Raw genomic sequence first — 18828 nt, 5'->3', positions numbered from 1 at the left:
ATTTTTATTATATTGGCTTTACCTACCCATGAATAAATGTTACTTCAGTTATTTAGATCTTTTCCTTCTGTCTAAACATTTATAATGCCTGAAAGAAGCCAGTCTGTAGCATCACATTTTGCCAGTGGGGGTTGCCATCCTACTGCCTAAAAATTTCTGAAGTATGAGCCTTAAGGTCAAAATACTTTTACAGTTAGAAAAAGGACTTTACAGGGCAGTCAGGTAGCACAGTGAGTAAGAGCACAGGCCCCAGAGTCGGGATGACCTGGGATCAAATCCCAGGCTCAGACACTTAGCACCCACCCAGAAACACCTGGCTGTGTAACCTTGAGCAAGTTACTTAACCCCAGTTGCTTTAAAAAAGAAAAGGGACTTTACAGATCATCTAGTCTAACCCTTTTATTTCACAAGTAATTAACCAGACCTAGAGAGCTTTTAACTTGCCTGAGATAATGCAACAGAGCTATAATTTGAACCCAAGCCTTTGACATATCCCTTGCTCCCCTTCATTAACCCATGCAGCCTTTATCAAGCTAAATAAGTTAGCCTTGTGCCTTAACTATTTTGTCAGGTTGAAATTCTTTATTATAAGTGAATTTAAGTTTCTGAAGCTTTTATATGTTGTTTTATCTTAGGGTCTCTTTACCTTACACAAAATATTACATATGTTTTAAAGTCCAAGTTTACAAAAAGGCTGATTTACTGAAGAAATATATTAGCAATCATGAAAACTTCAAAATCACAAATGATAGAAGTTAAAGCTACTCTAAGATTCTTCCTTATAGGCATCAGATTGACAGAAATAACAAAAGATGAAAATATCAATTTTTGGACACTGTAGGCATATAAATGTCCTGTTTGTGAAGCTGTGACTTAGTCACTAATTAGTGAATAGTCCAGCATTCTGGAAAATCTACCCCCAAAATCACTAAGCCATATCAACCCTTTTACTGACTCCATCAAAGTTAATGATAAAAGGAAAAGGCTCATTAAAAATATTAATAACATTAAAAGTATAACTTAGGAACAAAGTGGGTACTGATCAATTGGGAAAAGACCAAACAAATTGTGGTATATAAATATAATGGAATACTATTGTGCCATAAACAATATGAAGCATTCATAGAAACTTTAGAAGACATGTTTGAAGTGATGTAGAGTAAAACCAGAAGAATTAGAACAATTTACACAGTGACCCAAAATAATATAAACAAACAAAAAAAATCTTTGAAAGACTTAAGAACTCCTGGCAAAACAGTGACCAATCATGACATTAAAAGACTGCTGAAATATATCTTCCATACCTTGACATAGGGGTTAGAGACAAAGAATGAGACATGTTTTCAGACCTAATGTGTTATGTTCCTTGATTATACTTATTTGTTACAGGTTTGAGGGAGTAGAAGAGTAATTTGTTAGTGATGGAAGGAAGGAAAAAAGGGAGAGAAGGAAGACAGGATAATATTAAAAATGGATTCATATATAATCAATAGATCAAGCATTTATTATAGGAATATTCTATGCTGGACACATCACTAATAACTGGAGACAGGTACAAAAAATAAAACAATCCATTCCTAAAGAGTTTAAATTCTCTTTTAGAAAACTTTAAAATTTTATCCTGAACTAACACCAAGCAAAGAATCTCCATATATAAAGTACAAGAAAAAAAAGATTGTACCACACTCACATTTTAATCTTTTTTTGTTCTTTATGTATTGAAATGTTTGTTAATTTCATGATAAAAATTAAATTAATGTAAAAAGTGCTCATTTGAAAATAAGCAGCAGAATGCAACTTATCCCTCCTACCCCATTCCCTTTTGTTCATGTCTTTCTATGTTTAGAATGTTTCCTCTCCCCTACTCCATCTCTTGAATCTCTGGTCACTTTATAAAGCCCTGCATAAAATGCCACCTTCCCCATCATGACCAACCTTCTCTATCTCAACTTCACATAGCACTTGGTATTTTTCTAATGTAATCATACATTTTGGAGGGACCAGAACTGTGATTTCATTGATGCAGGGAACTCCCAATGAGGAAATTCTACCAGTTCAGATCTACAATTTCTCTGCAATTTATACTCTAAGAGAAATATCTGCAACACTGAAAAGTTAAGAGATTTGCTCAGCATCACACAACTAGGATGTGTTAGAAAAGGGACTTCCACCAGGCTAACTTGACTCTGAGATCATATGTTAAGCTGCTTCATCATGCATTACTGCTATGCATCTTATTCATTTACCAGATTAAGATGCATTTGTATAAGGACTGAGTCTTTTTAAAGCATTGTATCTCCCCCAGAGTCCTAGGCTCAGTGCTTTGCAGATAGGTTGCATGTACTAAGGACCTGTAATTTTGTGAGTGTGGGACACTGCCCCTCCCCTGCCAACCTAATGCATACAGATCTCAAGGACACTATAAATGTAGTCTTGAGTAGCACTAGTATATTTTTCTAGTGGAATGCAGACTAATGGAAGACAAGAACTGTTTCATTTTTGTATTTTTCAAGCACCTAGCACAGTGCCTGGAAAATAATAGGAACTTGTAACCAAGTTCTGTAGGGCCAATGATAAAGAATGCTGTGGACCTCCTGAGGAGGTGATAGTCTCAAGATGTAGAATGAGGCATTCATTTTTGGACATGGCTGATGTGGTAATTTATTTGGCCTGATACCTACACACACATACACAAAGACACACACACACTTAAAATATCCTTTTTTTAATGGAAAGATAATAAAAAATAAATGTTAATTGAAGAACAAAAAGGAAATGGATATTTTTGTTGATTGATCAGAGAGCTGCCTGAAGTTCAGCAAAATCAAATGACTTGCCCAGTCACCAAGTATAACGCCAAGCAAAAGCAACTTTCAGGTTCAAAATTATGAGCATAGTAACTCTCCATATATTCAGTAACAAATTAAAGCAAAACATTCACAGAAAAGAGAAAATTAAAATACAGGGTAACTCAGTCATTTAGTAAGTTCTCAATTCAGTCACAAAGTATAAAGTCAAAGTACTCCACTCCTGGCTAGTACATTTATTTAGTCAATCACAAAGTCTCTTCTCAAGTGGAGATTAGTTTCCAAGTATAAACAAAGCACATTCATTTGGTCAGTCACAAATTACAAAAATCAAAGTACTCCACCCCTGGATCACAACTGAATTACAATTATCATCAGTTACCACCAAGCACCTTCTCAAAGGGGAAGTGGACAGCACAAAGGCCATCTACCCCTAAGCCACAACAAGGTTATAGCATTCAATATCCAAGGAGAGATCTTTTCTTCATCTTGACCCGAGGCAAGTTCTCAGCAATCTCTGTTCCTGGGAAGACAAAGCTTAACCAAGCCACAATATACATTGCCAGCATCCTCATCAATTCACTCTCTGCCTGCAGAATAGCCTCAGGACCCCTGAAAACATCAGCAAGACCCTCCTCCAGGATTTCTGTAAACATACAACAAGAAAATCCTTCAGAGCTTCTGAACCAACAGCAAGGTTTCAGAACCTCTGCAACAACAGCACTGTCCTTTACCAGCAATTAGATGTGGCAAAATGACATCAAAACAGACAGAAAAAATACCAGTACCACAGTGATGCCTCCTCAGTTCTTGGCAGCTCCAGGTGGCAGTTCTCAGAAGTCCTGGGCAGCTCCAACTGGCCCTCATCAATCCAGATGGCTTTGACTGCCAGTTCTCTCAGCAACTCTGGCCCCTGGAAATTTTCTCTCTGCCTCCACGATGCTGCTCCCTAAAGTTCTTCTGGCCTCTCTCTGCTTGGGCCTCTCTATCCATGGCACCAGCTCCTCCCAGTTCAGCCCCCTCTCTTCACATCAACAAGTCCATCCCACAAGTGGGATTCACAAGCTCTGGGTTTTAACACTTAACCTGAAAACCAAGTCAGCACAAGGGGATCTTTAAATTCCATTACCATTACACCAAGCTAATAAGTAGCAGAGACAAGCTAAGAACTAGTTCTTTCTGACTTTAAATGCAGCACTATATCTACTATGCCATATCAAACTCCTTTTTCCTATAGTAAATAGAATGCATAGTAGACACTTGCTGTTTCCTTGTTGAGCTGACTTTAGACAGGATTATTGCGTTGGCAAATAGATTTCTTCATAATTTATTGCCTTCATTTGCCTAAGGTGGTAACAAAGGAATGAGCTAACCTTTGGTAAACCTTGACTTCAGGCCCGTCTTTTAGCAAACATCTCTTTTTCCTCTTAAGTGCTAGAATGAATGAAGAAGCCATAAGAGTAGAGGTTAGAGAAGTGTGGTAAACCTCGACTTGTAACCTTTGAAAGCCTAAATTTGCTAGTCTGAATATTGCTTTTAGGGAAAAAAATCTTTTTGTTAGATAAAGCCCAAATGTTGGTAGTTACCATTCCATAGCATCATATTCAAGGAAAAAAAGCAAAGCATTAGGGTAGAGAATGGGAACAGACACAAATTTTATGAACCTTAGGAAAAAAGAAAGGGAAAAAGAATTTGTTTACTACATGCCAGAAACTGTGCTAAGTCCTTTACAATTATCTCATTTGATCCTCAGAACAACCTTGAGAGGTAAGTTCTATTATTATCTCCATTTTACATATTAGGAAACTGAGGCATACAAAGGTTAAGTGACTTGTCCAGAGGCATACAGCTAGTAATTGTCTGAGGTCACATTTGAACTCAGGTCTTCTTGACTCCAGTTCTAACACTCTGTCTGGCCATCTAGCTACTTTTACTTAAGGGTTTTTAAAAAATGAAACAAGAATACAGATAGACATAACAGGTCTACATAATAACCCAGGTTTTATTCAAGAAGAAAGCTCAAACCCACACTTTCTTTTGAATAGCTGTAGTGTTTCAAAGTCTGTCCTAGGAGATTGAGTTAAATTTTTGGAAAGAGTCAAAGCTTTTCAAATCTAAGTCTGATGAATAAGGTGATCAAGCTGGACACTACCATTTTCTTGAATGAATGAATAAGTGAGCTAATGAACAAAAAACTAATGTGGCTAAGAAATATGAGATTGTTGTCTTAAGGGACTTTTAAACTAAAACAATATTGAACATGGAGTCAAAGGACCTGGGTTCAAATTTTGGCTCTTCCTTCTACCTGTATGACCCTGGGAAAGTCACTTAATTTCTCTCAACCTCAGTTTCTTCATCTGTTAAATGGGATTTTTTAAAATAGCTCCTACTAGTGAATATAACACCAACCCTGGAGTCAGGAGGACCTGAGTTCAAATCTGGCCTCAGACACGTAATACTAGCCGTGTGACCTTGGGCAAGTCACTTAACCCCAATTGTCCTGCCTTCCCCCCTCCAAAAAAGCAAAAAAAAAAAATTTTAAATAGCTCCTACCTCATAGAGCTGTTGTGATGACAGAGATCATGTATATAAAGTGGTTTACAAACTTTAAAGCACTGTGTAAACACTGGATACTGTTATTAGAAACTAGCACCACAATCCTATTCTGACGCCTCCTCATGGTATTCAGTGGTGACCTTGGATTCTTGAAGGCCATGCCCTGACATCATCAGTGTGTGGGTACAATGACAAACTGTGTCTATTGCCCAGGGACTAACAAAACTAAATCCAGAAAAGCTTGTCACCAAGTTGGTTTCAGGGAGATGATATTTTTAGCAATAGCAACTCTTGCAGTCCATCTCCTCTCTTATAGAGGAGGTGTGAGCTAAGCCAGTGGAAGGAATGCCAACATTAACATTGCTTCTGATACTACTGCAGGCACCATGTTTCATTTGAAGCAGCTAGGTGACAGGGGATAGAGTGCTGGACTGGGAGTATAGAAGAGCTGAGTAGAAATCCTAATGGTAATCTAATTTTCCTTCCAGCTCTCAATATATGATCCCATGAATTTCTGATCCTTGAAGTCTTGTGCATTAGAGCAGAAAAGAGATCAGCCCTGGAGTAGTCCCACCATCTTCCTCCTCTAATTATATGACCTACTTGATGCAGTTAGCAGAAGTCTCACAACAGTGCTAATGGGTCCTATTACAAATTAATGTTTTCTAACCTTAATCAGGTCCTCCTTTCAGTAAGGCAGCCCTTTTATTCCTCCCTAATACATTCCCTATTTCATTCCTTACAGAAAGGGTTCTAAACTTTCTCTTCGCCCTGAAAGTGGCTGCCATCGACCTTGCCTCTTATTTAATAAGAAAATCCACTATCCCCTTCTCTTTATCTCAAAACCTTTTGACATCATCTGCTACCCTTTGTTGAAGAGGCAGACCTTCTATTTACTGATGCTATCCCCTCTGAAAGTGCACTTGATTCTACCCCCTCCTTTCTTCTCCAGCACAGTGCATTCTCAATCATCCCCTTTTTCTCAAATCTTCACCTTCTCCCTATTTAATGGTTTTCCTATTTCAAACATGCCCAAGTCTCCCCAATCCTTGAAAAATCTTTACTAGATCCTATCATTACCTCGAGCTTTCTTACTATATTATACTAGAAAAGTTAGCTTCAGCAATTAGAGAAGAAAAAAGAAATTGAAGGAATTAGAATAGACAAATAAGAAACAAAGCTATCACTCTTTGCAGGTGATATGATGGTATACTTAGAGAATGCTAGAGAATCAATGAAATAATAAAATGAAATAATAAAAAAAACTTTAGGAAAGTTGCAGGATATAAAATAAACCCACATAAATCATCAGCATTTCTATATATTACTAACAAATCCCAACACCAAGAGATAAAAAGAAAAGTTCCATTTAAAGTTACTTTAGATATTATAAAATATTTGGAAATCTTCCTGCCAAAACAAACCCAGGAACTATATGAACACAATTACAAAATACTTTTCGCACAAGTAAAGTCAGATCTAAATAATTGGAATAAATATCAGTTGCTTGTGGGTAGACCAAGCTAACATAATAAAAATGACAATTCTACCTAAAATAATTTACTTATTCAGTGCCATATCAATCATACTATCAAAAAATCATCTTACAGAGCTAGAAAAAATAATAACAAAATTCATCTGGAAGAACAAAAAGTCCAGAATATCAAGGGAGTTGATGAAAAGAATTGCAAGGGAAGGTGGCCCAGCTATACCAGATCTTATATTGTATTATAAAGCAGCAGTCATCAAAACTACTTGGTAGGGGCGGCCAGGTAACACAGCAAGTAAGAGCACCAGCTCCAGTGTCAGGATGACCTGGAGATCGAATCCCAGGCTCAGACACTTAGCACCCACCCAGAAACACCTGGCCGTGTAACCTTGAGCAAGTTACTTAACCCCAATTGCTTATGGGTGGCCAGGTGGCTCAGCGAGTAAGAGCACGGGCTCCAGTGTTGGGATGACCTGGCGATCGAATCCCAGGCTCAGACACTCAGCACCACACCCAGAAATAACTGGCTGTGTAACCTTGAGCAAGTTACTTAACCTCGATTGCTTAAAAAAAAAAAAACTACTTGGTACTAGCTAAGAAATAAAACAGTGGATCAGTGGAATAGGTTAAGTACCCAAGACACAATAGCTAAAGACTACAGTAATCTACTGTTTGATAAATCCAAAGATTGCAGCTTCTGGGATAAAAACTCATTATTTAACAAAAACAGATGGGAAAACTGGAAAATAGTATGGTAGCTAGGCATAGACCAACATCTTATACCCCCACACCAAGATAAAGTCAAAATGAGTACATGATTTAAATATAAAGGTTGATACTATAAGCAAACTAGGAGAGCAAGAAATAACTTACCTGTCAGATCTATAGAGAAGGGAAGAATTTATGACCAGACGAGATAGAGAACATTATGAAATGCAAAATGGATAAATTTTATTACATTAATTGAAAAGATTTTGCACCAAGAAATCCAATACAAACAAAATTAGAAGGGATTTAGAAAGCTGGGAAATAATTCTTACAGTCAGTGTCTTTGATAAAGGTCTCATTTGTAAAATATATAGAAAACTGATCCAAATTTATAAAAATACAAGTAATTCCCCAGTTGATAAATGGTTGAAGGATATGAACAGGCAGTTTTCAGATGAAGAAATTAAAGCTATCTATAACCTTATGAAAAAAATGCTTCAAATCACTATTGATTAGAGCAATGCAAATCAAAACAACTTTGCGGTACCACATCACACCTATCAGATTGGCTAACATGACAAAACAGGAAAATGATAAATGTTGGAGAAGATGTGGGGAAAATGGGACACCAATGCATTGTTGGTAGAGTTGTGGACTGATCCAACCATTCTGGAGAACAATTTGGAACTATGCCCAATGGGCTATAATACTGTGTATACCCTTTGATCCAGCATTACCACTTATAGGTCTTTATCCCAAAGAGATCATAAAATTGGGAAAGGAGCCACATGTACAAAAATAGCAGCACTTTTCATCATGGTGAAGAATTGGAAAATTGAGGGGATGCCCATCAACTGGAGAATGGCTGAACAAGTTGTGGCATATGAATGTAATGGAATATTATTGTGCTATAAGAAATGATGAGCAGGCAGACTTCAGAAAAACCTGGAAAGATCTATATGAACTGATGCTGAGTGAAATGAGCAGAACCAGGAGAACATTGTACACAGTAATAGCCACATTGTGCAATGACTAATTTTCATAGACTTGGCTCTTCTTAGCAATGCGGAAATCTAAGACAACTCTAAAAGATTCAAGACGGAAAATACCATCCACATCCAGAGAAAGAACAATGGAGTCTCAATGCAAATTGAAGCATACTGTTTGCTCTTTTTTTTTGTTATTTCATCTTGTTTCTTCTTTCTCATGGTTTCCCCCATTGTTCCTAATTCTTCTTTACAACGTGATTAATATGAAAATATGTTTAATATGAATGTATATGTATAGCCTGTATCAGATTGCACACTGATGGGGTGGGGGGAAGGAGGGAGAGACAGGGAGAAAATTTAAAACTTAAAAGCTTATGGAAATAAATGTTGAAAACTAAAACCAATTAATTAACTTAATTTTTTTTTTAAAGAAAACACTACTTTGGGCCTAAGTGCAATCAATGAAATAACATCAAGCAAGTATCAGCAAACTGGGAAATGCTATATGAAACATAAGGACAGTTCTATGGGGAACAACAAGAATAATCTGAGCCAAGGTAGCCAGAGCAAGCCTTCAGAGCCAAAGAGAAAGAAATTAAAACAGAAGAAGGGATCTCAGGCTAAGTGAACCTGGCAGGGCCATATTTGTCTGTCTAGAAGGCTCAGGTGCTCCTGGCAGCACAAATTGTCTGAACTTCAGATAAAGAGAGACCCCAGAGAGGGGGACCAAGGTCCTCTAAGACTCGAACCACATTATCAGAGCTGAAAAAAGAGTTTGCCCTTCTCTTTCTTTGTGGTATGAGACAAATGAGATTTCCTTCCTTCCTTCCTTTCTTCCATCCTTCCTTCCTTCCTTCTTTATTTCCTTTTCTTTCTTATTCTTTTCTCTCTTTCACCAGCACTCACAGTTTCTACCAGTTTCTACTTTAGGGACAAGATGTTAATCTGGCAGAAATGTGTCATTTCTTACTCCTTCTACTCAAAAGTTATAGTATTTTATCAAATGGGCACAGGGTCAATCAATAAGTAATTTATTAAGCATGTACTATGTGTCATGCTTTGTGCTAAGTCACGAGGAACCAAAGGCAAAAACAGGGCCCCTGCTTTCAAGGAACTCACAATCGAACGGGAGAAGGAAGATATCACAAACCCCTATGGACTGAACCTTTGCCATGGAGAACAAGCAGAGCAAGAGCAGCAGTAGGAACCTTCCCCCGACAGAACTTAAAAATTAAAAAAAAATTGAAGGATGAACTGATCACAAAAATATACATACTCACAAGCCAGCGAGTGCACTGAATTGGGATCATTCTTTGTCTAATTCAACCCCCGGTTAATTACCTGGTAACAGTTGTTAATCCTTTGTTTTCAAAGGTGACCAATAATATCGTGGGGTGACATTTTGATGCTTGTGAGTTGGATTGAAGCAAGGGAGAGCTGCACAGAGTTGTCAGACTCACTGTCCCTTCCAGAGTCATAGAAGTCCAGTGGCAAGACAAAAGTCAGGACAACTGGTGATGGCCTGTGATGTAATGAACGACCAAAACTCTCCAAGGCCCCTGGTTCAGCTTCCTTCGTAGCCATTGTAATAAATTCTCATCTGCCTGTTCCACCAAGTGAAATCTTCGCATACTTGGGATAACCACTTGCCTAACTCACTTATGGACCTGTTTATCACCCTCAACCTGCTAGAGCTTTTTGAAGCCACAGGTGCTGACCTATTGAAGCCCAAAGTTCAAATACAATCTTTTACTCTATCCTTTAACTCCATTTTGTCTAACTCTTAGACTTGACTTGTTCAGGCTGAAGATCTGAACCCCAACTGAACAATGATTTCTCAGCCAAAGTACCATTTACTGCTTCTCAAATTGGAAAGGTTCAGTCAGATCCTTGCACACCTCCACCATGAAAGACTGTGGTCCTGACCCTGGTCCCACTATGAAGTACTAGGTAAAAGCTGTCCAATGGAAAGTATTCCTTGACATCTGAAAACAAAATTAAATAAGTGGGGAAATTGTATGACACTCAAATTCACAGACAGGCTCATGTATTTTGTCAATTAGGGAGGCTAGTAATATTTAGAGAATGGTGAAACAACAATTATTATTCAACACATTTAATAATGACATAGACATTGAGGTTCTATATTACAGTACAAAAAATACTAGATATAGAATCAGATGTCCTGATTTCAAATTCTGACCCTTCCATTTATTGCCTTGTGTAAATTATTTTGCTTCTCTAGACTTCAGTTACCTGAAATTTTGCTATTTAAGGTAAAAATTCCTAGGACTATAATTCACTATTGTTTTGAGTTTTGGTTACAGGGATAGTTTTCTGAATTGTCATGAAGCTAATTAGAGAAAATTGCATTACTGCAGTGTAAGAACTGCTAAAGGTGGATGTCTGTGCTTGGAAAGTGTTTAGGGGAAAACTATAGACAAAGCCTAGGTAGGATCCTCCTGACTATTTTTACCAATTCTGCTGTTTCCTTGCTGAAAAGGAAATTTCCCCAACTGATCAATCCTAAGCTTTGCCTTTAACATCTTCTGATAAATAGGTTATCACATATGAGTCATGCCTGCAATCAAACCTCAGAGCTAAGGGAGTGTTTCCCTCTATTAAGATATATGGCATGGTTATAACCACATCCTTCTTTGCACTTAAACAGTTAGCATAGATGAAAAAGACCCTTTCACACTGATATGATCTTTTTTATGTCATTCAGTCATACTCTAGAAAAACACAAGAATGCCACAAGAAGAAGAGATATTCAATGACAAAGGCCGTATTAACTTGAAATGAAAATTTGAGGTCAAGTAACAAACTTGATAATTCTGTAGACAACTAATATATCCCATTTCTTTGTAGACTTGCCTAACACAACCCGTTGATCCATATATAAAATATATAAATACTTGCAAAATACCTCTGTATGTGTGTGGGGGGGGGGTATGTATCAAAGTATGGGAGTATATATACAAGTTATCTATATAGGACTAATCCTAAAATAGGCCCAGTTATGATTGGAAAACACAAGACTTTCCAACTCCCTGCCTTCTCTTCCTTTCTTGACCACCACATTCAACCTAGTCTGTTCTGAAATTGAAATGCAGACAGAGGAACGTGGCTTTGTGAGCATTTGGATGGTAGTGAGGTTGGGCTAGGGGAGGAACATGAGGAGGAGGAAGAGAAGAAGGAGGAGGAAGAAGAACTTTGGGGCCTATGCTGGGATGCCATTCCTAAGACTGATCATGACTGATCTGCACAAAGGCTGCCCCAGTTGTTTCCAGATCATTTACTTCTCTGACTCAACTGAAGCCCTTCACTCATCTGCTCTGGAGCCCAAAGAGGGCAACCAGAGAAGGAGAGTGTGTGGTAGGGAACACTTGAAAGGAGGCCTGGACTGACCATTGTCTTCCCAGCAGATTCTTTCCAGTAGCTGCTTCACCAAGACACAGTCTAGAATAGACTTGGATTTCCCAGGCATCAGAAAGTCTTCCCTTGGGCAAAACACATGTTGTGCCTCCCTAGGGGCAGAAAGCTGTGTCCTCATGGTGTTCTCCCAGCTTGCTGATAAGAATGTGTAGAAAAGACATTTTGTGGGTGTGTACCTTCCAAGCACAACCTCTAAGTAACTGCTTCTTCATTCCCCAGAAAAACCCAATTCTCACAAGAGACAAAGAAGACAAAACTCCCATGGGAGACCTCAGATTGACCAGGTTTCACTGAAGTTGCCACCTTGGTAGTTCTTGGGATCTTTCTTCTAGATTGTACTGCTTTTTAGCATTAGGGCCATTATTGCTTAAGAAAAAGGAAAAAACCATTTCCTTGGATTTGCAAAAAGGTAGCATGTCAAACTTTCATTATCTGGGAAATTTTCTATCTGACCACACCATCCACTTTCCTCCCACAACCAATTCTACCCTTTTCACTTTGGGATTTTGAGAAGGAGTTCACAACTCCCCATCATTTCAAAAAGGTGAGTCTATTTCTCTTTGTCCATCAGGAAATTGAGAAGCCATTTTCCAGATTAAATGGTCCCTACTTCCTCAATGGAGCGTTCAAACTAGAAATCTTCCTGACTTGTGTCTTCAGGACCCACTGAAGTGCTGGTTCTCTCCTTCCCTTAAAAGGTGAGCAGAAGAGAGAGTTAGAGTAGCTGCCAAATCCCAGTTACAAGACTTGTAGTTTCATAGATGGAGGGATCCAAAACTTTTCTGACTTGGGTCATCATCTCATGCCCTGCTGAACTCCTTTTCAGGCATGCGAATGCTTTTTGTGCCAGCTGCACATAAGGTAGAGGCAAACAACCCTTTTGAAAGCCTAGAGTAATTCATATCTCAAGGCAACAGCTGATTCAGAATGTACATGCAGCATCAAGAAGCAGCCTTAACAGCTAGGGTCCTCTGGAGCTCTTCCTAGGAGAAGCCACTGTTGAAGCAGTGTTGCTGAATGTAGTCTGAATCAGGAGGGACACTAGAGGCTTTTGGTGTCACTAGAAAGGCCAGTGATGGTTTTGGCATTCAGCCTCTGGAGATTAGGGTCTATGTGTTGTGTGCTGGATAGGCAAAGCAACTGAAAAATGGGTTCTAGTGTCTTGAAGTGGAAGCAGAAGAAATGGATGAGTAGGTCTTTTATGATATCTGGTTAAGGAAGTACTGCTGTGCAAGGATCAAAAAAAATCGGGAAGGAGCAATGTCTAAAAGGCAGCACCAGTTAAAGCATAGCAATGATGAACAGATGCAGAGGATGGTCTCCAAGGATGATGATAGAGAGAACTTGGAAATTCAAGGGGTTTTTTGTTGGTGAGAAGAGAAAGGAAGGTGGGAACGTGTAATCTCCCAGCTCACGAGGTGGAAAATTTTTGGAGCATGTGAGGGTGATAGGGAAGTATAGGAATAATCCAAACCACCCTTTTTCAATCCTCAGGTCAGCTTTTGGAGAGAAAAGAAGGAATAATGGATGTTCTGGGTGATTCTTTGGAAAAAAAGAAGGGAGTGCTTCAGATTCTGAGTAGAGAAGTCACCACAACAGATCAATGACCTCTGTTTCTTGCTGGTCATTTTTTACCCTTAAGAATAACATTTTTAATAGATGATGATTTACCAGATATTCATGGTCTCTAAATTGTATGGAAAAAACGTCTTTAAAAATTCAACAGCCTAGGAGAAGACATCAAAATCATGAGGGGACAGAAGTTCTTTATATTGATAGTATTAGGGCAGATTGGTGGTACAGTGGATAGAGTTCCCTCCCTGAAGTCATGAAGATTTGAGTTCATATCCAGCCTCAGATAACGACTAGCTGTGTCGCCCTGGCAAGTCATTTACCTTCTGTTTGCCATAATTTCCTCATCTGTAAAATGAGGATTATAAAAGCGCCTACCTCCCAGGGCTATTGTGAGGATTAAGTGTGATGCCAATTGTAAAGCGTTTGGCACATGGCCAACATTCTGTCAGCGTTAGCTGGTAGGATGAAGAGGAGGAGGAGGAGCAGTTGCAGCAGCAGCAGCTAAGATTTATAGATTACTTTATGGTTTGTTTGTAAAGAGTTTTGCATACTTTGTTGGTTTGTAAGCAGCAAGTTTCCTTCTGTCAGCACTCCTCATAGCCTTGTTTCCTGGCCTCATCAAACATATATACATTCTTATTTTATACCCTATTTTCTATTTGGTTGTCTATACCAAAGGAACAGCCCTCATTTTAGTTGTAATCCATAAAACCTTGTGCCTTCATGAATAATTGATCACCCAGGAATATTTTGCTCAACCATATTTTCATTTTGCCTTTTCTCCACTTTTATAATCCAATAGCTTTATTTGCCAAAGGGGCTCAGTCATCACCTGGTGCCATCTCTAAAAGACAGTTGACATCAAGGAAGCACTGTTGTAGTTCGTACCTCTGCTCTGGGGTGTTCTGACCAACCTAATTATATATCTATTTCTGCTGTGTTTCTACCTCTACAAGGTACTTGGTACGTATCTTGTGTAGATCATGCTTCAGATTCTATAGAGCCCAACATTCAGGATATCTGGATTTGGGGTCTGGCCCTGCCATTTAGCTGTGTGACTTTTACAAAATCACTTCACCTTATCGGGACTCAGTTCATTTACAAAATGAGGACAAAATAGTTGGATTCTATGGTCACTAGCACTGCTTTAAGCTTTAACTTTTTGAAGTTCTACGGGGCAGCAGAAGGAAAGTAGAGGAGGAGAGGTAGTCCCATTTTTTAATCTCTGGAAAGTCCAAAAGGTGAAGTGTCACACAGTTAGATGAATCTGAGTTAACAGACCAGAAAGATACTCCTGGGTTGTTGTCCTTCATTCTCAAAGAGAACCAAAATGATATCAGTATGCTAGAGTCAAGTTTCAGTGTGTCAGACTGGGGCTGATCAGACCAATATGAGCTCAGAATGCTCTAACACAGGTCGGCCACAAATAGTCCGTGTGAACATGTGGGGTGGATACTCTAAATTTGCACATCATGCATTTCCTTTGAGCTGTTTCAATTCCACTTCGCTCATAGAGTACAGTACCTTCTCTGATGTGAGCAGGCCATGCTGAGTGTTCAGGGGAGACTAGCACCTCTGGTGTGAAGCCTGCTGAGCCCCTCTCAGGGCTGTTTTCCACCTTTGGTAACCACCTGTTCCACCCAACCCTCACCTGTGGCTCCAAGAAGCTGTATCATGCACGGCAGCCACACCCCAGTAAACCATTTCAGCAGAAGGGCACAGAAATTTTATAACAAAGTTAAAAAAATACATGTGATGGTGAGAAAAAGTTCAATTCATTAGTACTTTTCCCACTTTAAATCCACAAGGATTTATTCAGAGCCTGTTTGTGTGCAGTGTCCTGAAAATTATGAGATGTGTAGGAGGCTGTAGAAAAGGCATCAAATCATACCCCCAACTTGGGTGGTTGTGGTAGTTGGAATCCGAAAACATAAAAACAAAAGTTTCTACAGAGAGGAAATGCCATTCCTTTGTTCCCAAGAATTATGAATTAGGTAAAAATTTTATTTTTCACCATTGTAACTTGATTTTTTTCAAGAAGCAATAGTTTACATACACACACACACACACACAGAGCAATAGACACATACATATATATGGTTTTGTTTCCAAAATGACTCTCCCTTAAAACAAATCATTCTTCCTAGCTCCAGTAAGTTATAACACTAAATAACCATTACAAAGCTTATCAATTATTTTTTTGGTGGGGGGAGAGTGGTTTAAAGTTTATCAACATACTATATGTATTTACAACCTGGCCATTCTCACATTCATGCCACACTGTCATTAAGCAATTCACTGTAATGTAAAGATACATGCACACACACATACGTAAATATGTACATATGTACTTCATAAATAAACAAATAATTCAGCAAAATCTGTCAACAAAACTGCATCCAAAAGAATATACAACATTCTGCATCTATGCCCACAGGCTTTCTACCAAGTGAAGGGAACTGTATTTCATTTTCCATTTCTTAGGCTAGGACTAGAATTTTTCAAAACAGTTAACAAGAGAATGGCAGGCTTTCAGGCTTTCTTTTCAGGCTTTTTCATTTAACTTAATTTAACTTATAGCTAACATTCTCCTTACCCAAATTTTCTTCACATCATAAATGTTTACCTAGGCTACTCCAAAATCTATGATTATGTCATTTCCAATATCATTAAATTGTACTCTTCAAAGTTAGCAGTGATTACTTCTGGACAAGACAGCAGTGAAACAATTGAAGTACTTAAATGGTGAAGAGGAGGATACTAGACAGACAACAAACTGACCAAACTTGAATTCCCATCCCTGCCTCATAAAGATCCTCAGGACGCTTTCTTGATTAAAAAATAATAAGAGAACTTCAGCAGCTTTTGGATAGTGTAACTTTTTTTTACTCTTTTTGTATGTTCCAAGATTGAGGCACCAGTGCAGGGATTCAACTGTATCCTTTGAAAAACCATTACATCCAGTCAATAGGCTAGCTAGATTTCAGTTCTGCAAGAGGAGGGGGCAGAACATTGCCTGCTTTATCCATGAGGGATGTTGAAATGCTACCATGATTTTTCCATGATAGTGAAATTAGTGTTCCTCCTACATAGGATAGGAAGGAGCAATTTTTTTCTGGTAAGAAATAATGGGAAATGAAGACTATAAGAAGTGTAATGAGAAATGCCTCTATCTTTCAAGTATTTTCAGATTCCCTTTTTGCAGCCCACACACGTGTTTGTTTATGTGTATTGTATAGAAATGTTTCTAGACTTATCTTGGAGAAGAAGAGAACGCAGGTTTCTGTTGAGAGATGTATACCAAATGTATGTATATATATATATATATATATATATATATGTGTGTGTGTGTGTGTGTGTGTGTGTGTGTGTGTGTGCATATATGTAGATATAGATAGATAGATAGATAGATAGATAGATAGATAGATAGATAGATAGATAGATAGACAGATAGATAGACAGATAGTTAGATAGATGTCCTCACACCTGGGGCTTACCCAGGCAAGAAGGATGGCTTTTGAAGGTCAAAAGAGTAAAGGTTTGAAGCACACACTGTGGGCCAACAGGCCTGCATTTCTCTCATTCCTTTGCAGTGAGGCTTCAGAACACTAACAAGGATGAACAAAGGGACTGCCTCTCTTTTTTTGGCAATGATATTACTGCCCCAGAAACATTTATCTCTTTAGTAAATGTGGCTCAGTAAATAACAAAAGGTTTCCTTTATCCCAGAATGTTAATGGGTCTGGGCATTTTTTCTAGCTCTCTTCTTACATTTTCAAAGGCAGTAAAGCCAAGCACTCCTTCCTAACCTCAAACCAAACTTCTTAGGCCTGTATAATGCTTCCTAAGTGATGGTGTCATGTTGCTATCACTTCCTAAGCTACAGAGGGTTTTATCATTAAGTACCTAGAAAGAAGAGCTTCTCTACACATCCACTCAAATAAAAAAACCTTATCTTACTTTGTCCTATTAATATGATTTCAAATATATACAATTTGCTTTCCAAAATGAGTGGCAAACAGTTCTCTTTTAGGCAAGAAAACATTAGATTCCTATTCTTCAATCTATGAACCTATCTATGGGGACTTTTGGTTAGATCCTTATTGCCCAAGCTGCCTGGCATCTGCCTCTCAGAAATTTCACACTTCAATTGACTCTATTGAACATCCCTTAAAAAAAATGTGATTAGCTCCATTATCATGGAAGTGGAGTGGTTTAGTTACTTGAACTAAATGGGTTTTTTTGTTGTTGTTTTTAGGAATATGGTATTACTTCCCCTTCTGAGACTTGTAAAAGGATATTCCTTTTATTCAAATTGCCTTTTATTTCTCATTGAAACCTCTCTTGGCCACTTGCAAATTTATTTTCTGGTTTGGAAACTTACTAATTTAACCTTGATGGGTATTGGAGTTTGAATTAGGGAAGTGTTTTGTTTGTTGTTATGTTTGTTCTGATTTTCTGGAGAGGATCAGAAGATTCCCTCAATTGAGGATTTGTGGTCTATATTCATATATCTAGGGAAATTTTTTTCTATAATTTCCTACCTTAGCATATTCTGCATTTCTTTTTTCTTCCTATCTTCTCTTTCTCTTCTTCTTTTGGGAGACCTATATTGCTGAAGTTATCTTGGTGCCCCTTATCTTCAAGTTTTGTCACTTTGATTTGTATCTAGGTAATATACAAGTTCCTTTGACAACTATTCTGTTTGGCTTTCCTTCCCCCAGATTTTCCTCTACTATTTTTATTCTAAATCAGATTCTTCTTCATGTTCACCCTCCTTTTTTTTCTAACCTACTGAATTAATGTTAAACATTCTTCAAGAGCATTAGTAATTGTGAGGGCCAGTAGCTACCTGTTGAGTAGGGTCTTTGCAGGCTTGGGACACAGGGTCCCTGACCTAGAACTGGAGCTCAGTCCCAAAATAGAACCACCTTTTAGTCTGCCCTTCTTGCCCTGGAGTTTCATGTAGCTGGGCAAAGGCAGTGTCTTCCATTGTGGGGGCAGGGATAGCCAAAGGGATGTTTCTGCTGAAGACTGTCTCCAGAACTGGATTTGCATAGATAAGACACAGATACAAGCCTCTGGGTTTTTCATGCTCCTACCTCAGACTGGTAGAGACTTGGAGGTGAAAGCTATTGACTGCTTTAAAGATTCCAGTTCCTCCAGGATGATTTCATAAGGCTTAAAGACACCTCCACGGTATAATGGATAGAGTCCTAATCCCTCGAGTAAGGGAGACCTGAGTTCAAATTTGGCTTCAGATACT

General features: G+C 38.4%; 1 long non-coding RNA gene across 2 annotated transcripts in view; it reads right to left on the bottom strand.

Annotated features, from left to right (window-relative positions):
- Window positions 1-2253: 2253 nt before the first annotated feature.
- Window positions 2254-18828, bottom strand: part of LOC138154898 (uncharacterized) — a 35809-nt gene continuing 19234 nt past the window's right edge. Inside the window, exon 3 of one of the 2 annotated variants that reach the window (XR_011166707.1) lies at window positions 2254-3893. This is a non-coding gene — a long non-coding RNA (uncharacterized lncRNA). The remainder of the gene's footprint in view (window positions 3894-18828) is intronic. The other variant, XR_011166708.1, reaches the window with a different exon arrangement.

This window comes from Petaurus breviceps, unplaced genomic scaffold (assembly GCF_028583685.1).
Source record: "Petaurus breviceps papuanus isolate PSGF00001 unplaced genomic scaffold, PetGlider_PUasm1.0 91133, whole genome shotgun sequence".
In the NCBI taxonomy this organism is placed as follows: Eukaryota; Metazoa; Chordata; class Mammalia; order Diprotodontia; family Petauridae; genus Petaurus; species Petaurus breviceps.
This window is presented reverse-complemented; position numbering and strand designations above follow the sequence as displayed.